The sequence below is a fragment of the Drosophila busckii genome, chromosome 2R, assembly GCF_011750605.1.
Source record: "Drosophila busckii strain San Diego stock center, stock number 13000-0081.31 chromosome 2R, ASM1175060v1, whole genome shotgun sequence".
Taxonomy (NCBI): domain Eukaryota; kingdom Metazoa; phylum Arthropoda; class Insecta; order Diptera; family Drosophilidae; genus Drosophila; species Drosophila busckii.
In genome coordinates, this window is record NC_046605.1 from 17,469,583 (window position 1) to 17,492,683 (window position 23,101).

Genomic DNA, 23,101 nt, shown 5'->3' on the forward strand with positions numbered 1-23,101 from the left:
ACAGTTGCCGCACGTGCTGCGTGGCGGACACCGATGAGTACGACGCCTACGAAAATTAGCAACTGTTTGTTGCATGCTACTTTCATGTTTGCATCGACTTTTAATTGAAGTTTGCGCTATGTGCAGCGTGTGTTGTGTTTACTTTTTGAATTCTATTTGTCTTTCAATTAGTTTGCGCTCAGTTGCCGTCGCCACTCACTCACTGATATGATTTCTTGCTGATATGCGCACATTTTGTTTTTGGGTTCGCTTTGAGCATTTCTTTGGCTATAGGTTTATGTTTAAATTACATTTGTTTATTATATTTTGCGCCCAAGTTGCCTTGGGGCCACTGTCAAGTTTTAATGCCCAGGCCAAGATCGTAGTTGAACATTATAATAAGTACGAGCACGAGCACGAGCAAGAGCCTCAGACCCGGCTTATAAATGTCAACCGCACTTACAGCTTGCTACTGGCTGCTGGGCTGCTGGCCCGCAGGTCATAAAACTGGCAGCAGGCCCAGGCGCTTGGCCGAAAGGTAAATTAAATTTTGCATAAAAAGGCGCCGCACACAAAGCGTAAATAAAACTTGCTGCTGCACAAAATCCTTTGCGGCAGCTTCACTGACAACTCCCCCCCTTCCCCGCCCAACTCAATGTAGTAAGCAGGCGAGGTAATTAATCAAATTGTTGGCGGCATAATGAGCTTGTCGGCTTGGCGAAGAGTAGAGAGCAACTGACGCTTACTCTGACTGCGACTAATCAACGGGCACATTAGCGCCACTTCTGCAGCCAGCCGCTGCCAACGTCGGCCCTGCACTTGGAGTTTACAAAATTACTTATCATCAGTATAATCATCAGCATTATCAACTGCGTAGGGCTGGGTCCTGACCTCGCCTGTGTTAGTTGACTCTGTGTGCCTGTGTGTGTGTGTGTGTGTGTGGTGCTCAGCTGTGCCTCCGGCTTTGGTACGCATCTAATAATGAGATTGCGTTAAACAAATGGTGCTTTCCTTTTATTGCCCCTAATAGACACCGGAGGCTGCTTACACGCTCGTAATTTATTTTGATTACATTTGTCGCTCTGTCACAGCGCTCATCTTTCCGCCCCCCATATACATATACATATACAGCCAGTGTGCTACACTTAATTGCGGGTAGCACTGTTTGCTCAAGCTGCATGTAACTCAAATCGACAGCACGCGCCAAATTAATTGACTCGTTGCGTGAGCAAACTATGGAAGCGCAAGAAAGTATGCTATGATATTCACAATTGCAGTGTATTATTCAATTTGCTTTGCTTTGCCACTGCTGACAGCTTCTTTGTCTTTGCTTTTGTCTTGCTGTGTGTGGGGTGGTTGACTGGGTGGCGCTTTGATTTGATTGAGCGCATTGCTCACTTTGCTTGGGGTTCGCTCATTTGAATATCTTGGGGCTGGCAACATAAATTATTTGCAACATTTTGTTTGCATGCTGCAATCGATTTTCAGCTGCACCAATTGCCACTTGACAGACTTTTGTATGGCAAATAAAACCGCTGCAAGGTCGCCGCCACTTAATATAATGACCGCTTAAATGCCGCTATCCGATTTTACAAGCTGCACATGATACAGCACTCAGTGCAGTGCGATAAGCAGCCGCTGAAAAGAATTTGCTTGTCACTTGACATGGCGATACAAAATGCTGCTGAGCCAGCCTGAGTATATTTAAAATACATATTTAATAGCTTGAAATGCTGTGACTTGCTGCTCAAGAGTTGTGAGCACTGTCAATTCTTGAATGTGACAGCAAATTGAGCAAAGTTAAGAGTTCACTTCAAAGTTTCCCAAAAACTTCATACGCCAGTTACACAGTCCACGAAATTTCGGTGACATTTGCATAAATGCCAAAACGAATTGCGAATTTATGTGTCACCTGTCACGCAGCTGGGCTTGCAGCTAATGTTCAGACAGCGCGGCGCGTCTACGCATTGCTTAAGCCATGTCCTCAATTTGCTTTCACACAAAAAAGCGCAAAAAAATAAAAAGAAAAATATGTAAAAAAAAATAAAAAGACGACGCCCCCCCCCCCAATGAACAACAGACCAACTGCCAAAAAATATGAATAATTTTGACAGATATATGCGCGCAGACATGCAAATTCTTTGCTCACGCCCACGCCTAGGCCCACAACACCTGTCAGTCATTGCTCTCTCGCTCTCTTTGTATGTGTCAGTTACAAATGTCTGCGAGCCTGTGATAAATTTCGTTGACAATACAAGAGTTGGCAGGCGGAAGCAGCGGCGTCTACCAAATGTAAACGCATGTCTTGAATTCATTTCGTGCTCGAGAGCAGCAGCCTCTGCAGCCAGCAATTTGACACTTGCTACGCATAGAATTTTCTAATTTGATAAGCCTTGACATTGTCAAATTTAAAAGAACATTGCCAAAAGAGTTACGGCTTAATATAAGAAAACCCTGTTGACCAGCTAAGCAAATTACAATTTCATTTGCGTGGCTGGGCGCAGGTAAAAAGCGAAAGCGTGCAAATAACAATAAAACCTACGAAATTATTGATATTAGAAGCATAAAAATAACTATTCAATGCTCACACGTGCCTACGACTTAGACAGCTGCACAGCCCTTTAGTACGTTGAACTGAGCTGAGCTGAGCAGCTCAGTTAACTTAATAACAGTCGACAGCTTTGCATAGCCGAGCAGTTCGCACTAGTGTCGGATTGAGCCTGTTGATTTGAATAACGCGCCAAGCTTTAGCAAGTTTGGGTATTGATTACTTGGCTAGAAGTTTGAGTTCAGAGTAGCGAAGAAGTTGCAGCAAGTTGAAAAGTTGAAACACATTAGAAGTGCGAAACAGTGTTAATGTTTAAACTTAAAACTTACACAGAATCCATCTCAATGTATTAAATGCATGTGTATTAAAAATGAGCTGCAAATGTTGTAGCTAGCTCTGAAATCAAATCATTTAAACATTTGTACAAAATATAGTTTAAGTTATATAACAAGTGAACAGCAGAGCGAACAAAGTTGCTTAGTTTGTAGCATGGGCAATTGAGATGTAAAGTAAGCAAGCCCTAAATTTATTTTTGTTATAATAAGCAATAATTTATGCTTTATAGCTGCGACATTTGCACAATTTGCTGCGTGCAATTTATGAGCGATTTTGCTTAGATTTATATTGATTCATATTATGGCAAAATGTCATACAATGTATACAAATTTAGTAATTCAAACCTTTTGTTTAGTTTCTTACTTTAATAACAACAACTGGAATGTTATTCCAATACGCAAACTATAATGCTGCAATATCTTGGGTTGACGCAACAATAAAATAAGCAATTGCTACCAGCTGTACTAAAGGGATATACTTTGTGTATAGATAATGCGCGCGTGTGTGTGTGTGTGTGTGTGTGTGTTTGAAGCTGTTTGCACATGTGCTCAAGGCCAACTAATATTAAAATAAATATGCCGAAAACTTTTGCCTCAAATACTTTAAGTCAAACTTTATTAGCTGGCAAAATACCTGAGATTTGTGCATGGCATCAGACTTAAGATAGCAGCAGCGCAGCAATTGCCTGCGAGCAAGCTGTGTATGTGTCTGTGTCTGTCTGTGTGTGTGTGTGTGTGTGTGGCTTGGACAGTGTTAGTAAAAGGGAAGCATTGTAATTGGTTTCGTGTGTTTGACGCCTTGAGGCCCTGAGGGCTACGAAATTCGACTAATAATCCCCGTCTAGGCACGCAGCTCAAACAAGAGGCAGGACCTGCCTATACAAATACGCGTTTGGGCCGGGCCAAGCAAAAGGGTCTTGATGAGCTGCCGTTTCGTTGCCAAAAGTTTGTCATACGTGCGCGGGAAGCGGCGAGGGCCACAACATATAAGCTCAAAGTCTTGTTAATTTTTAATGTGCAAAAAGAGTTGGAGCGGCATTCAAAACATTTCAACTTATGCAGCAGACTGGCCATAAAATTAAATTAAGCTCAATTATGTCTTATCAAATCATGACATTAACGCATCAGCAACGCCCACAGGCCATACACATACAATATATGTGTATGTGTGTGTGTTGCTCGGAAATCAACAGCAGCTGTAGCCATTTATCAATTTAGCTGCAAATTGCCTACATACCAATGGACAGCCGCAAGTCGAACAAGTCGAATGTCATGTTACATAGTGTGGCAGACAATGTTGCAAGCCACCACATGTAAGCTGCTCTTATGCCATAAACTGAGCAGCAGCAGCAGCAGCACCTACGCATAAAATTGCTGCGAGCTTCGTATTTGCTTTTTCTGGTTAAGAGCAGCTTACTTTTTAGCTTTCAAACTGAAGCAGTTACTTTCTTCACAAGTTATAAATCATAACGAATATACATATAGCAATGGGCTTATAGCTTTCAATATCTAAAGCTTAACACGACATATGCAGTTGGGTCAGCTTAATTAAATTACAGCCAACAAAGCCGTAGCCAGCTACAGACTAGATAATGAACATTTAATTAAAACTTCTAGAAAATAAATAAATAAATAAGAATGTCAATACATGTATGCTCACTTAGATGCATATTTTAATATTATTAATTAACTTTATGGCATTAGTTCAAGCAAAACAACAGCAAAGCTTTCTGTTTGGTCTTGCAAGACCTATAATTGGAGCTCTTCAGCTATGAACAGCTGATCTAGGTTTAGTATTGCATTTTTAGCTTTGCACAGCGGTGAAGAAAGCTTGCGCGCTCTCTTCTCTGGCGCTTGCACTTATAACGTTCTTTCGTGCGCGTCACTCGGCACTGCACTAAATAAAAGGCTCGCGCTCAATCATTGGTGCGTGCTCACAACTTCTTTTGTTTTAGCACTTGCCTTCTGCACAGCTGCACTCTCGCTTTCTTTCCATCTTATTTTGTCATTCTCGCACTATCAATTATATTATATTTAATGCCTGTTGCTAAGGGCATTTGATACAGTCGTAAAGTCTTCAAAGACTAATCGAATCTTATTGCTATAATTTAACACAGCCCAATTCGGGGCTGTTAATTGTATTATAATTCAGCAAGACTACTTCAGTCTTACAATACACGAATACGTACACTCACATATCGTTTTAAGTATTTGCCTATTCGAGACATATACTTAATAAAATAAACTTGTAAACAAAATTCGTGAAAAGTGTTTTTTATTTCGAACGAAAGCCCTTTTAAAAAATAGCTTATAATTTAGTCTAATAGTCTTTGTCTAATTTATGACTTCAAACTCTAAACTGTAAATCAATTTTTATTTCATTTTCAAGCTTTGATAGCCTTGGTAGAAATTTGATTTAATTGAAAAATAAGTAAATTCATTTTGAATGTAAGTTAGTAAGTTGGTTAAGTATATTTAAAACTATAGCCTAGTTATAACGAGGATTGCTCTCAACTTGAAAAAGCAGCCAGAACCGCTCTCAATGACTCGTCAAAGCGTCAGCATCCCTTTGTACTGAGTGTGGACGATCTCCATAGTAATCTGAGTATATGAAATGTTGATATACCGTCAAGCTATTGCTATAGATGTAACATAATTTTGTTATTGATTAGTAATATAAGCAAGTTGGCTTGATAGATCAAGACAAATGTCTTAGTCACTGTTTTCTGCATTGCATAATTAAAATAAATAAATTCATACAACATTGATCAATGTTTGCTGCATTGCATACTTAAAATAAATTATTTCATATATACTAAAAGTCTAAGTTGCCTAAATTTTATTAAACTTTTTCCCATTGCTGCTTAATTAATAAATTGCTTTGTATGGAAAGCAAAATAATTTGTAATTTGCTTTTGCTGTCTATTTATTTTGTTTTGCAAAGACATCTGCGTTTTTTGGAAAATAGAACTTTTTGAGTGAATCGCTTTATTGTTGCTAAAATATGAGACATTTTCATAATTAAATTCTGCACGCCAAATAAACGCATTAGCCTAACAAAGTTACAAGTAACCGAAAGCTCAGACGTTAAGTGAAAATTTTCATAATTAATTTTTGTGTGCTTCAAGTTGGATTCGCGTCAGCAATGGCGAAAGCGGAAACACACAAAAAAAAAAAAACAAACAGAACCAAACTAAAAAGAAAGTAGGCGGCAACGCCCACGCAGGGGTCAGAGCAGAGTCACGCATCCGCCCAGTCGGCCCCATGCCCGTTGCCATGTTAGCCAACAATTTGTCCAGTTTGCGGCGCGTCAATGTTGGGCGTATGTTTACCCAACAGCCAGAAGAAGAACAATAACCCCAGTAACGGCTAGGAATAGATAGCTTGGCTGGCTGGCATATTTTTGTGGTGGTTGTGGCCGCGCCCAAGTCTAAACATAACTCCCATAACGGCATTAAGTATACGCATAGTCGTCAGCTGAATTATTGATGCGTACGGCTGCCTTAACGCGGCCGCATGCTGAATTTGCGAATAAAAATAGTTGGCATTTGTTAGCTGCTTGCCCTGCATAGCAAACATTACGCATTTGGCTTGCAGCTAAGTGTAGTCTTATGTGGAATATGCAGCCATTTGGCTAATTGAATTCCTAAGCTTACACACACACACAATAGCCAAAGCGATGGCGTTGGCTTCCATTTGTTGTGCATTATGGCAACTAAATGCTTTGCTTAGTTATGCAAAACGCTATAATTGGCATGCATTGCTGTTCGATAGCATCTTATATAGATATATATAGCAAAAATACAATTCAATTATTATTGTTTGAATATTGCTGCTTGTGCTTTGTGTGTGCTGCAGCCAACAAGTTAATTAAATCAATGCCGTTAGCAAATCTGGCAAAAATCATTGACAATATTGTCTATTTTATTTCTGACAAAGTGTTTTCGATTATGCGTTCGATACGAATCTGGTTTCATTTCATTTTGCATGTTGCAACTTGCATAGAATTCAATTTGTGACATTGCTAAAGTAAATATGCCAAACTATTTTGCAGCAGCAATTATTGCAATACAGTTGTCCAAGCAAATGCTAAAAAACATAACTTGTATGTAACAACATAACTATGAATTGGCTTAATTTGCAAAATAACTTTCATAGCTTAAATTCATAGGTATTGCTATTTTATTAAATGTCATGCAAGTTGTTGAAACGCAGCCACAAACGCATCACCAGCTAAAGGCAACTAACGTTTACACTTAGCAACGTATATTAGGCGCTTTAAAATACAAATTAAAGCAGCTACATTTTATTATTATATTGCAATATTTAGTACATCATCAGCTCCAATCAACAGCTGCACATTTGTGCGATTACTATGTATTGCGACTTAATTTTATTTTATCTATAAGCTATAAGCGTCGCCATAAGCGCTGACTTGGCATCAGCAAATTTTAAAAATAGTTATTCACTTAATTAAGCTGCTTGACAGCGTGTCAAAGAAAATTCTATTTGACGTCGTCCTATTTTAATTCACAATGCTAGTCAATGAAAGAGCTCAACTGATTTCAAAATTGACGTAAGAAAAAAAAACATTAATTCTTGAAAGCATTTGCCATTATTTTTTAGTAATTTATATTACTGATTGTTATTCAATTGTTACTGTTTGCTGATTGAATAAATTGCTGACTTTCTTCTCACTCTCTAAGCAATTTACAGGAAAGCGCAGGCAAGCAAATTTAAATGTGTATAAGTGTTTGAGTGTGTGTGTTTTTTTTAATTGACTAATCAATTATTACGTTAAGCCAAGCAGGTCACTTTAAATTTAATGTGAAAAACGCACAGCTTATAGTTTTCTAATGAATTGTTTTTGTTATTTAACATTATTATTGCTACTTAAGCACATTCTTAGAAAGTAAAGTCAAGTTGAGTTGAGTTGAGTTGTAAGTTATTTATAGCTTTGGCTGCCACCTGTGCGACTGCGACTGACAGTGGACAGCTAGGCAGACTGACAGACAGACTGACAGCTGTGATGGGGCTGTCATCAGCGTTTACTTTTAGTGCCACAGAGTCGTCAATCTTTGCCTGCACAATTTAATTTGTGCATTCGGGTAAAAGCATAAGCAATTTTTCTTTTGACAAGCGACAACAGACGTCGCTTTTGCTTATCAGCAGCAGTTCACACTTCAGATTTACTCCAGAGCAGTCGCGCTCGCTCGTGCTCCAATGCTCATTTTGCTGAAATTTAGTGCACTGCATATGCCAATGCACTATGGGGAATATTGCACATACTGGCGATGTGGTATAGAGCGATTATTCGAATATAAAGATAACTGAACGCAAAACGGAATGAAATTTGTGGTCTAGTTTTTGCATAGTCCTTCTAATGATGAATTAGAAATTGTGCAAAAGAAACTGGGAGTGGACCGCTCCATGTTTATTTTAGGGTAGTAAATTCGGTGTTTTTCAAGCGATTGGGACCAAATACAAGTTTTGTGTGCTAATCATAATATTAATACTTATCAAAAATGAACAATCGAGCAAGCTATATCATATGCTGCATAGGAACAATTGGTAAAAAAAAGGTGTTTGTATAAAAACTTGTTTTTGTTTTAATTATCCGTACCAAGATACTTAGTTTGCTTTTTTCTTAACTGCTTTAATAATTCTGGCAAAAAAAAATAAAAGTTCAAAAATTCAATGAGGACACTCTAACATTCAGCTCAACCTGGGTCAAGGTACGGACTATTGGATAATAAAAAAATGTTTTTATTTGTTGTTTATAAATATAAAATTGACTATTTTTTATCTACTGACTATTATTTTATGAATAAAAATAAAGTTTTTTTAATAAAGACTAAATTTGAAAAATTCTTCATAATATAAAAGTTGCTCGGAGTTCAAACCAAAAATCTAAATTTCTCAGGTTCTGCGGATTGTGGTGCAATCTTGAGACTAACACTAAATCACAATTAGATAGCTTAAAACATGTAGGTTGGACGCATATTATTAACTTACTTGAGCTTTTTTCTATGTCTAACTGCAAGTTGATATTTCTTCCTAAAATAGTCTTTAAAAAGCATTTGCTAATTTCACAAAATATTAATAGAACACGCGCAGATACAAAATATTAGTAACAAAACTACTATCAACCGTGTACCTTCGATAGGTTGAAAGCAATATCATCCGAATATTACTGCATCAAAAAGTGCATAATTTGCTGGCAACTGTGCTTTTCCGACAGTAACAAGCTGACTTTACAGCTTGTAAAAGGCTTACAGTGTCTGTTATACGAACACTGTTTTTGGTATGCACTTTACAGTTTGAGAATTCTTAAGATGTTACAAAAAAAAATCCAATTTTGTGAAACAACTTTGAAAAAATGAACTTTATGATAGCGAAAAATGGAAATATTCCCCATAGTGCAATGTGTGCGTGTGTGCATGTGTGTGTGAACAGTTTGCGCAAATCGTTGTGCATGCTGCTGTAAATAATCTATTTCATGTTTACTTGCCACTTGCCAGCTAACCAAGTGAGCCAAAAATCAGCAGTAGCTGCTATACACATATACATAAGCTCTCTGCATGTGTGTGTGCGTGTGTTGTAGCGATATGTGACAGCCAGGCAACATGTACAAGTCAATGGAAAACAGTTTGTTGCCAATTTAGCTGCTGGTGTGACAAATTATTATGCTATATTGAATCGGAAATCGAATGTGAAAAACTGCAAACACACACACACACTCACACACATGCACTTATGGCAAGTCCTCTAGTGCCTATTGATAGCTGCACTTTTATGGCACACACATCGGCCATTATACATATGTTTATCGTAGTCAAATTTATTTATTTGCAAAGAGTTTGGCTGCAAGCTCAAAGCCTCGACCCCAAGCAATTATTTTAAGCCTCGTCAATTTATTTTTCAAGTATTTCTATTTCTATTTCTATTGAAATTGTATTCAAATATTTTTAAGTTGTGGCATTTGATTGGGATACGCTGCATAATAATGAAGCAAAGGGTCTTATAAGTAGTCAAATGCGATTTGATGCAGGAGTATATATATAGTCTGTCATATATGAACTATTATAAGGCTCGTTTATAATCTCAGCAAGTTGAGTTTGCTTTAGAATTTTGATATTCAGAGTATTGATTTGTAGTAGACATAGCTTGAAGATATCAACTTGAGATTAATATAAGCTGTTCATTTTTAATTTCTTATTCAGCATGTGATTAAAGGTTAAATATGTTGTATAACCTGCTAATATTAACTGTCATATATCCAGCATATTTATAAAATAATAACCAACTTACGTTGTCGAAAAGTATAAGCAATAAGTTTTTACTTTAATATTAGGTAAAAAAAAAAACATATTTTATGAAAATAAAAATAAATAAAGCTAATTTCGTTTAATAAATCTGCTTTATTTTCAGTTGAGTGTGTTGAACTATAAAATGCAAGCGCTTAAATGTGTGCTACATATTTTAATTAAATTGCTCAAACGCAGTTAAGCTTACAAAAATATATCTAACTATTATTAATAAGCAACCTACTTGGCCCTAAAGCCCTCTTGTATTTAAAAATGTAATTATATACATAAAACAGGTCACTTAATGTCGACTGTGCTCTGCTTTGCGCATTTTATTGCATTTAATTTCATTTGCTTCCTTAGCAGACACAATTGTATTTGCAACTAAATGTGCAGCACATGCAGCAAATAGAAATAAAAGTTGTGTAGAGATTTATGCACTTTTTATGCAAATGCTGTCTGTGTGTGCGCAAGAGATAGCAACAGTTCTGTTATTTACACATGTAAATCAAATGAATGTTGTTAACAAAGCCGTACGCTTGCCGGAAATTGAATCATTGTTTTGCTGCTGGCCAAGCTACAAGAACATAACTAATGGCTGCTGAGTGTGTTGGAGTAAGCAAAACTTTTATGGGCGCTGACATGCAACAATTCACAAAGTGAAGCAATAGATGGGCTACTGCTATTATTAAAGCACAATGCGGTTTGCATGGCGTTTCGTATATCAGTTGGCAACTCAATTAATTATTGCATTCATGCAATTCGCTTTTTTGGCTGCCCAAGCGCCTTGAGCTAAACCACAGCATGCGAACTGCTACGCGCATATCAATGCTCATAAATATTTAAACAGCTCCCTGGTGACTGCTGTAATTGTGAACTGGCGAGTCCCGCACAGCGCCCCAGCCTAAGCGGAAGCAGACGAAATTAGGTGCAAAGTGTTGACGCCGGAAAATATGGGAAATAATAAAACGTTATGCGAGTTTGCCACACTCACATTTATACAGCTGCCAATACCCACACGCAGGGCTGCATAAATTTAACACGCGACACACATAAGTGTCATATTTACTTTTTACGATAACAATGTAATTCGACTTGCATTCCATTGTTGCTTGTATTGAAGCTCGTAAATAATTAGTGCCTGCCCTGCTGCTTGTCAGTCATTTGCAGTAAAAAATGTTTGAAGTCAAGTGCTGCTGTAAAATGTTTGCATACTTTGCGTGCGGCTTACGCTGCGTATGTGTAACAAGTTGTAGCGCAAAAAAATGCTCAAGTAGCATAAATTAAATAGCCATTAAAGCCAAATCGCGTTGCTCTCGGCTTGCGTGCAGTAAAAACTTTTTAATGCCGCTTTAGAAAATTGAGTTTTTCAATCGCTTTACAACAACAAAAAATTGCTGATAATTGCTGCAGTTTCGGGCACGACTAAGACCCAAGCACCACTTTCGGCGCAACTTTGTATAGAATGTTGTATAAAATGTAATTTGCGTTTACAATTACAATTACAATTACAGCAGCACTTATAGCACAACAGCAACAGCAACAGCAACAGCAAATGGCAAATTGAAATTTTTATTTTCAAACAGCTGCGCGCTAACCATAAAGCGCTTTAAGCAACACACAGAAAAAAAGTATTACGCTGCGTATACACAATATTGAAAGCTTTATGGCAATTGCAGGTAATCACTGAACCAATATATAAATATTAAAACATTATGTACGTTAAATTGAGCACTCAATGCGTAAACTATGCTGAAAGCGTTGAGTTGACTGAACTGAAAACGCAATCGAATTGAATTGAAGAACAAAAAAATTAAAGCCTGAGCGCTGTTTAAAGCGTAGCCGACAAACTGATTGCCTATGCAGCAAGCCCCCCACCTTTGGCTTTCTCTTTTTTTTATTGAATTCCTAAGCAGTCTCTGTTGATATCAACACTTTTGTCAACTTTTATTTGATGGATTGTTATTTATGCGTCTGCCCACAAGTTTTTCGTTGTCGCTTCCCAAACTTTTGGCATCGATTAGTTTGCTTCTGACATATTTGCTCTGAGGTCAGCCAGCATTGAAAGCGAGTCGCGGCAGCAGCAAAGACGTTGACACAGCAAAATTCTCATAATCATACGCATCGATTGTCACTTTGAAGTTTTGTTCATCATTTCCATATATTTCGCTTTCGCTCTCGCTTTCGTTTGTATATTTTTATTGGCCTTTGCATGTTTTTGTTAGCGCGACTTGTGACAGCTGCTGCCAGAGCTGGAAAAAGTTTTATTTGCTTACAGATTGCAGTTTTAATATCTGCGTGGCGCACGTAATATTCATATGTCGACAACGCTGCGTATGAGCAACATGTGTGCTCAGCTCAAAGCGAGTGCGCAACATTTTTATTGCTTGTTGTGCTTTTCGTTAAAAATAAACAACGCCAAGTGGCTCGCAAGTCAAATAATTGCCAACAATGAAAAACGAATTAAGTTTTTGCTTTGACCAAACGGCGTTTGACTCTCTGTGCAAGTTGTAAGCCAATTAAGTTGCTTTCAAAACTGATTTAAAGCGCATGCCGAGCTTCTATTAACTTTGCCACTTGAGCACGTTGGATTTGCTATCTATCCGTATGTTCGGCAAGGGGGTTTGGATAAATATTTGCTGACGTCAGGGCCATTTACCTAAGCGCCCATAATAAGCATTAATAAAGCAACCAGGCGACAGACAGGATGACATCGTTGTCTTTAGCCATGTCTGTTATCAAGAGCCAATAAATAAAATCTCATTAAGTTGAAGCCAGCCGAGCAAACGCTCCACGAGTAGCTGCTGCTGCTGCTTCTTCAAGAGGCTGCCATGGAGTGCGACGAGGAGTCCGCGTGAGTGCGTAGCGCAAATTATAAAGCCTCCATATTTCTTTATTGATATTCGAAATTGATTTTTTTTTTGCTAGCGACAGGGTTTAAGCCTGTGGGGAAAAAATAGAGACTGGGATGATTTCGTCTTGGATGTAAAAGCTGCATTAAACAAGCAAACTGTCTGTGTGTGTGTGCCTGTGTGTGTGTGGCATGGAAATAAAACGCAACAACAATAAGTCAATCAAGTTTCAGCAAAATGGTTCAATAAAGTCAACAGGGGCCCGCCCGCGGCTGCCAGCTGAGTTTGAAGTTCAAACAAAGCGTTGGAAAATATTTTTAGCTGCTGAGCCTCACATACAAATTACATTAACACCGCACCCAAAAACAAAGCAGCAACACCAACCAACAAAAAAAAAACAACAGAAAAGACCAATAGCAAGAGACAGAGCGAGAGACACTATGAACATTGTATACAAATGAGCGCTTAAGGCTGCGAGGCGCGGAGTGTCGATTCCTGATAACAGCCGGAAGCCAAGTACAACGTCAAAAAGCAGCAACAACAACAACAACAACAACAGCAGCAAGAACAATTTAAAAGACAAAGCTTGGCATTGACACTGGCAGTGGGGCGTAGTGAAATTTGCGTTTTTATTTCTTCTTCGGTAAGAAGAGCAAAAAGAAATTTTATAAAACAAAATTGACTGAAAAACAATTTATGCATCAAGTATACGCAACGCATGTACTTAGGTGTAGGTGTTTCCATTCATGAGCATGGGCATGACCACCGATATGGGCTTGGGCCAGGGCGTGGCTGCGTTGACATAAATTTAGATATTTCACTTGGACTGCCCGCCCACCTGCCCGCCTCAGTGTTGCCCTTTGCCCCCCTATTGCCCTGCGCGCTGCCAATCAATAATTCAAATTATGTTTTCGGTTTTTGCGGCAATTGGTGGTGGGGGGAGGAGGAGCTGAAGCGCCTACTCACATTAATTTGCATGCAAAACGAAATCAACTTGAACTTGTCACTCCGGCATCATTGAAATAATATTTGTGTTAACTTTATTGCGCTCGTCGTCTTTGCTCCAGCTGCTTTCTTAGTAATTGTGCTAAAAGTATATATTTCAAAATTTACAACGTTATGCAGATGCGCATGTAAGTTATTGTAAAAGTGATAAGCACAACAAGGCTTAATTTTTATTGCTATTCATATTTATGTTGTTTGCAGAGAGACTTGCGCTTATAAATAGTTAAAATAGCGAAACACTATAAAATAAATGCGACTCTATGCATAAATTTATATACAAAGAGCAGATAGATCACTTAGTATTCATGTATTTTTCACTTTCAGTAAATAGCCAATGTTGGATTGCAATCATTGATGCCAGCCACCAATGTCAATACGAAAGGGACATGGAATAAATTCCGAGCTTGAAGCTTTTACGTGTGGAAAGCTGTTAAAAGCACTGGGATTTTATTTTGAAAAACTTCGACTCGTCGACAACGATTTCTTTAAAATTTGCTTAAGAGTTTTGTTTCAAAATTAAATGCCAGACATCTTGGATAATCCAAGTTTATTAACATATAGCGCACATTTCTGATAGATTACAATAGAAATAGTAGAACATCCTTAATCCAATTACATCACTCTCATCACTTTAAATCGATATCTATAGTACAATCTTAGATTTAAATTGAACTTCCGTTCCAAAAAATAAATTTTAATTGTAAGCTTTATTGCTTTAACTAAATTCTCAATAAAATTCTAAGAATACAAAAGCAGAGAAATACATTTTACTAAACACATTTCCAATATTCTATTGTATTAGTCTTAAGCAAATAAAAATGTCCGTCCAACAAAGCGTTAGCCAATTAAAATGTTTTAAGCAAAAAAAAAAACATAGGCGCAACCACAAGAAACTTTGGCCCAAGTTAAATCAACAATGTTGCAATTTGGCAACTTGTAGCAGCCAACAGACAACTTATGCAAATATTTTTTATATAAATTATGAAAAGTTATTTGAAGTACATGGTAAATTTCTGACTTGCAAATGAACTTGACTAAAGTTCGGATGTAAATACAGTTTGCCAACTTGCGATAATTGTGAGTTGTTATATTTACTTTTGATTAAGTATACGCATTTGTTTTATTTGCTGGCCATAATAATTCCTAAGCTCAACACTTTACATGGCATTTTTATGAATAATTTTCATTTTTATGATACGCATAGCGATAAACTGCATACGCGCCATATAAATCATGTTCAAAAAGATATTAGCTTAATATCGATTTGATTTTGCTTTGAACGGACCCTCCCATGAATTCTAATGCGCCACTGAGCTATTGAATAAGCATATATAACGTTTAAGGAGTAACGCGCGCCATTTGCTGGTGCCAGACACACACACACACACAGACACAGACACAGACACAGACATATGTGAAAAAGACGATTTATATGTGGCCAGCACACAAGTGAATAAACAAAAGACAAAGCAGCGCAGGCAACAGCAATAAGTTGACAATATATATAAAAAAAAAAAGAGAGAAAGGAAGAAAACATCAAAGCAGGCAGCAAATGTAAGCAAAGCTTCGCTTGTCAGCCATGAAACAAATTGACATTTTTATTGTTATGACAAAAAGTCAGGATATCGCACATCGCAGTCGCACATTGGGCGTTGGAATTGGGAGCGGGACTACGCTCGATGTGTCTGCGTCTGCTTATCAGCTGCAGTTGCTGACAGCTAAAAAATTTACTAATAAAATGCAAACAATGTTTCGGCACTGCCAACTGACATTGCTGCGCTGCCAGCGCGCGCAACAGTGCGGATACTTAATATGTTGCGCTTGTTGGTGGCGCTGTTTAATGAGTTAACGGCACTCACACACTGACGCTGGGCACTTCCGGCTCTCTTGTGGAAATTTGTAACGGCATCTGTGCGCGCGCTATGACGCCATTTTTGATATTTGACTTTTATGACAAGCCTGTGCATGTTTGGCAGTCACTTGTGCTCTTAGCATAGAATTCAGTGCATCGTTAAAGGGTTGCTCTCAATGCGCTGTGAGTGGTGGTTGGGTGGGTGGTGCTGCTGGAGTTGGTTAGTGCTGCTGTCAACGCCTGTGATGTTGCGCCACACAAAGTTTATCCAAAGTTTTCATAAACTTTTATGCGCGCATAGTTGGCAACAGCTTTGTGGCATCGTCAAATGATTTTAACTTCATTTGCTTTATGCTGTCAGCGTCACAGGCTGCTGATGCGCCAGCCCAAAAAACTAAGCTAGCAGATAATTGTGCAACATAAAATCTAAGCATAAACTCGAGGCACTTGCAACATTCGTTAGCAATGTCAAACACTAAAATTTTCAGCCGAACATTGCAATTTATTATTATTGGTACAACTAAAACTTAAAACAGCCATAGATGGGCTGCTGCAACTTTTGTGAGCAGCAAAGTGGCCAGCAGAATGACACAGAGCAGAATTTTGAACATTCAAGTTAAAGCTGATTTAACTGCACGCTCAATTTGTGGTGGAAACTGCATAGTAAATTAAGGCTGAGCTGCTTTTCATATTGTAATGCACTAAAAGAATGAAACGCAGTTGTCAGTGTCAGCTCAGAGAGAGAGAGAGAGAGAGAGAGAGCAAAAGCACAATAAGCAACTGTAGGATTGTCATAAAGCAACTGTCAAGTTGCAGTTGGACTGTCAATTGTGCGCGCATTGGGACTCGCTTTACTTTTTTATAAGTCCGACAAAGCTTAAAGATGAATAACAAAAGTCTTGGGCAGCATACTGAGGCTGTTGCCGATATAAGTTATAAAATAAATTTGACAACACAACAATCACATGAGAACGAAAAATGTTTACTAATTGAAACATATTCTAAAAGAATTATTAAGTGCAAGCAAGCCCAGCCCAGTAAAGAATTCTAACTGCTGCATAGCTGAATCTTTAATGCTAACTCACCAGCCTTTAGTTATTATATTATATTTTGTGCAATAATTAAGCTTGTAAATAAATAAATTAATGCAAAATATCTGTGCCTTTGTTTACTTTCTTCTTATAGCACAAATATTAGAATCCCAGTTGGCAAAATGGGTCTAGTCCGATTAAATATCTACTTGCTTCCAGTCTGGCCGACTTAAAAGCATTTTGCACTATTGCATTCAATAATAACAATAATTAAAAGCTTAGTATAGAAAAAAAAAGAAGCAGCATAACATAGAAAGTCGCGAGTTGAAAGACGAAGAGTAAAGATCGTGTGCATATTGAAGCATATTGAATTCTGTTGAATAATTGAATATCAACAAAATAAATTTGTAACAACATCAAACCAATTATTTATAATAAATGCACTATTTATCTATTTATATGTATATATTATGCTCAAATAAATTCGATGCCAAATATTTATTGCTAACAACACTTTTGTGTCAAATACTGAACTTAAAGTTCAACTTCATTTTGTTGCTGCTCGCTTTGACATTGCGGCATTATTAATATATTTGTATTTTGACATTTTAAATGCATAAAATTCATGAGCAAAGAGCGTGTGAAATGCGTTTATTAAATTATGATAGCACATTGGTAATCGCAATATGCAATTGCTGTTAATAATCCCATTTATTGCTAAATTCAATTGATTTAATTTAATGCCATGCAAATTGGATTGCATAAAAATCAATGAAATCAATGTTGAATGCTTCAATATTTTTAATACCTATTTTGTTTAAAAACATTTGCCAACGGCAGCATATTTCACAACTCGCTCTCGCTCTGTCTCTCTGTCGCTCTGGGTGGCTCTGTGAGTTGCCTGAGTAGCAGGCACGTGTCACATGAACGGCGTTTTAATCGGATTTACATGCTAAACATGCCATTGTCTATATAAAATTCAATGTATTGGAATTAATATTGGGCCAGCGCATGCCCAAAATATGCTTCAAAATCTGTGCGTGCGGCCTTGAGGCGGCGCAAATGTTTGAGCTTCAGCTTCAGCCGCAGCTTGCGCCTTGTGCCTTGGCAGCCAATTTTCAAAATTACAAAAACCAGCAGAAGAAAAAAGAACCAAATTATTTTCAGGACGCTGGCCCTTTAATAGCTGAAGCACACACATAAAAAAAAAGCCAAGCGCAACCGTAGAAGAGCTGCATAAATATTTTTATTTTTATTTCTATTTTTACGATGCCTCGCGCTCAGATAACAAAACCCGAAAAAAGAAAGGAAAACGCTCTCACTCTCTCTCTCGCTCTCTCTCTCTCTCTCTGGCATAAAATGAAACAAAACAAAAAATTTTGGGCAATGATTTTCGCTGTCTTTTTACGCACAGCTGCAAATAGTTGAAGTCGTTAATGGTGCCGCTCATAAAAGCACCAAGCACAGCTCGCTGCAGTAACGAGCAGAAGACAATGGAATGGCAAGCAGCTGCCGTGAGAGAATATTAAATGGAGCTTTAAGTATGTAAAAAGTATAATTACCAAGCAATCAGAGTTGAAGAAATGCTCTGCTTTATATTTGCTTAAATAAATGACAAATATATAATTATAGCAATGGGCAATGTTAAATTTAAACGCTTGAGCGGCACAAGCAGCAAAATATATTTGACAGCAGTTTTCACGCTATTTGACAGCTTCCTTTTTAATATGCATTCAATGTTAGGCTGGGAAATGCGACGGACATATTTAGCATGGCATACACACACACACACGAGTGTCAGGCTGTATGTGTGTGTGTGTGTGTGTGTTGGAGCCAAATTGATATTATGCAAAAAAAAAAGGGTCAAATGTGTTACTTGTTTGCTTTTCGCTTGCCATGCACATTTGTATACATTTTTGCTTTGCGTTCGCATATTTGGTTGGCCTGCACACAAATTGTACTTTATGGCTTAAATGTAGGGGCTGAATGTGTGTGTGTGTTGAGCAATTTATGCATTGACAGAGAGCAAATCCCCATAAAGGTCACAGCCGCATGTACTGAAGTTGAACTTTAATTAAGATCAGACCCAAATAGCTTTAAGTACAAATGAAAACGCGCTTCGTTAAATTCAAAGCTGCCCAATTAGTGACTAAAGTACATTACAACAAAAGGTGTCCCCTTTTTTTTTTCATTATTGAAGTTAGCGCTACAGTTGCAAAGCTGATTTGATAACAAGTTTAAAGTCAATTAAACAAATTTTTACAACCCTAAAAGCAAAAGAAAATACAAAGGCAGCAACTTTTCACTTTGCAGCTGCAGTAAATGTGAATTTTTAAGGCAAAGCACTAACTATATATTTAAACAGCTCCAATAAATATTTAGTATTATCTTTGTAGCACAACAAACGGGTTGTCAATGCGCTTTAACAACTTTAGAAGCAACCTCAGCTTGGCAAGCCTCTGAGCTTCTCAGCCAGAAGATAATTACCCCTATGCTGGCGCCACTGACACGTCAGACTGACAGTTAGACAGACATGCACATGTACATTCTGTAGTTAGTTGTATATATTCAATTAGAGGCGGCTAAATGTGCATAATCATCATAATAAGTATACGCACCTAAGCACAAATAACATTTTGCCCCAGCATCAAGTAAACAGCACAGCAGACACTGAGAATGGAAAACAGCAGCCAAAAACAAAACCGCATGAGCAAAGTTAACTGTAGTCATAAGCAGTGAGCAGTAAGCGAGCGAGCGAGCGAGCCTGTTTGCCTGCCTGGGCGTCTAATGGCGTCTGCTGAAAGTGCAAGCCAAGCAGCAAGCCTACATAACGTGACGCTCGAGTGGCAATTAGAGCATCGGCCAGGTGTTGGTTTAATGCGTAAATGAATAAACATGTGTGCCACCCATACATACATACATGCCATGCATACAGGCAGAAAAAGGAAGATGATATGCCAGCTCACAGACTTAATAGACTCCGTTTCATAATATGCAAGTGCTAAGAACAGCAGAGCTGAAGATAATATCAGTAAAATCAGATTATGCGTTATGTGTGATTTAATTTTATTAGAAATTTATCTCACTCAATATTGATTATTATATCTGAAATCTGCCATAAAGATTTCAGCCATAATAAACAATAATGAGTTTTTATTTTAATCATTATTGATTAGATTCATTTAATTTATAGGTAATCAAATTCAAAGTCAAATAGTTCGGGATTATTATGTATATAAATATTATATATATTATATTTTATATATATTTTTGCAAATACTTTATATAAAATAAATTTATAGTATCAAATTTTGTTATTCTATTTGTTGATCGTAAGCTTAGTAAACTTTCTCATAAAATTTCTCATTATTTTCATTTATTTGGGCATTTTACTTGATATGTAAGTGTAACTGAAATTTAATAACTATGATTTAGCGTTTATTTTCTCTGTGTATGAAACTTATTGCGTGACATTAGCTGTCCGAATTGAAATATTACTATTATATTATGTCATCGTGGCGTCGGCTCAAAGAGACTGCAATTAAAACGTTAACTGTTATGAGTCGCGTCAAGTGCAAATATTTTAACTAGCAACATGCTAACAGAAATACTTTCTTTTATCAACAAGTTGACATCTCTACTCGGTCTAACATTTGCTGGAATTTCAAGGTACTTTTAATGTCGTCCACAGGCGTTTAATTATCTCTCTGGCTTAGACACTACGACGCTACTAACTCGCCATGCCTCTAACAGTATGTGTGTGTGTAATTGTATGTGTGTGTGTGTGTGTGAGCACGTGTAGACCGCAGAACATTTGAGATAAATAACAGGCGTTGAGAGTCGTTGGGGCGTTGGGCTTTTGAGGTTTTTTCTGTGTAGTCTAATGACTGGCATTTGATATTACACATGTTTCGGGTTGGTTTGCTGCTTTCGACAGGTGCTCTCGGCTTGTAGCTTAATGGGCAGCAACAAAAAGAGAGCCAAAAATACAAAAAAGAACTCTGCATGGCTGTGTATACAAAAATGTAATTAAGTTATTATCTGAGCTTGACTTGTATGTGGGTTTTCGCTTTAGTGTTCGGCAGCTGCCTGATTGCGTGTCAGCAGCCAAAGCTCTGTGCGTGTGTGTGTGTGTGTGTATGTGAGATTTTTTCATTCAGATTGCATTTCATGTGCGCGCAGAAAGTTCAAATTGTGGTAATAACAGTTTCATTATATTTGCTAACAATTCGCAAGTGCGAAACATACATAAGTAACGTGGCGACATTTTAATGCCTTTAAAAGCAATTTCTTGCTACAACTTTTAATTTGATTACATGCCACAAACACGCAAGTACACGCACGCACACCAACACACACACACACACTTACACATATTTACAGATTCAGATACAAAAGCTTAAAGGACAGGCTCATGTATCACGCGTTTTGGGCAAAACTGTAAGTATAAGTAGAACAATAATTTGACGTGCCTCAGCTTTGTCAGCTGCCAACGCACACACACACACACACAATCACAAACATCCACGCACACACAGACGCATACACATGCATATTTCATAAGCCGTAGAACGCACACGTAGTCACTATAACCACGCCGAAAAGTCGAAATTTATGTGTGGCATAAATATAAATTTCAATTTTTTTTTCTTTTTTGCGTCTGCCGACAGTGCTGCCACCATAAAAAAGGATAGATTCGTTTCAAGTAACGGATAGAAAAACTGATAATAACTATAAAAAAAACATACAGGCAGAAAGCAGAATAGTATGCATTAGCAGCATTTTTATTCTGACTACTTTCAAATATATTTTCAACTTTTGTTTTGTTTGTGATAAAGCAGCCAGCCACTACTAACACATTCGTTTATCCACTCAGAGCGCTTTGACATCTGAGATCGCAAGATGGCGACACTGTGTAAAAGACATTGGCGCTGCTCTTGATATCTTTTGCTTGCTTGCTTCGCTTTTGATATTGAAATATACACACCAATTAAATAAAGCTATTAATGTTAACCCATTAGATGAGCCAGGACAAAATTACAACAACGAATACGCGAACTTATTTACTTTTGCTTTGATTGTCAAATTATTAAAATTTTATAATATATTAGACTTTAGAATAAACTGAGCAAAGACTTTCCGGATAGATCTGTAATTAGAAATTTCCTTTTGACTGAAGCAGTTTAAAGAAGAACAAATCTATCCGTAAAAAAGCTAAAACGGCAACACTGCCTAAACGACCTGCTAGAGCTCCAGCACCTTTTCCTGCAAGCGTGCTGTCTAATTTTGGCTTGGGTCTTTGATGTGCCCCGTAGTTTCAGCAGACTGTGTAAATATTCTGATATCCACATTGAGCCCACTTAGACAGCTACTTACACGCAGCTACAGGCATATTCATATGGCATAACAACTAGGCGGACTTTAGCAAGAAATCTGCCGTAAAAAATACTAGTAACAAATAAATAAAATCAACTGTGAGCTAGACAATGCTCATGCTCGCTCGCTCGCTTGTGTGTGCTTGGAATATTTTGATATTTTATAGATGACTGCATTTAATTGCGTGCTCAAGGCTCTCTAATTCGTTAGCGTTGACCTTCGTTTGGGCTGGGCCTATACGCTTAAAGCCAAGCTGAATGAATTAATAAGCACAACAACAACAACAACCAAATTTACGGCACTTTTTTTGGGACATAAATTTTATGGCTTTTAGGCAACATGTGGCAAGTGGCAACGCATTGGCCGCAAATTGTTTATGCAGACAACTTCCCAAAGAGTGGCAAACAATTTGCAGAGACAACACTACAACTGTAGCTGCAGTCAAAGTTTTTAATTATTTTTTTATAGCTGCAGGCGCCCGAGTAAGTTTTGCTACGAACTTGGCGCTGTCTGTCTGCCTGCTAAATTACTGTAATTTCAGCAGCAGTTGGAGCAAGTTTTATGCATCATTAGCATCTAAGATTCAACACTATTAAAAGCAACAATGCGCTTAAGTTGACAGCTAATTACCAGAGCATTGATATTCCTTAAGCTGCCAACTCAATATACATGCAGACAAAGCTACTGAGCTCACGTTTTTGCTACAGCCAGAGCGCAGGACAAGCTGCTGACAGGACAAATTGTCAAGCAGCCACAGCCGCAGCAGCAGCAGCCCAAGCAAAATGCCAATGGAGTGTGCAGGAATGTCGCATAAAT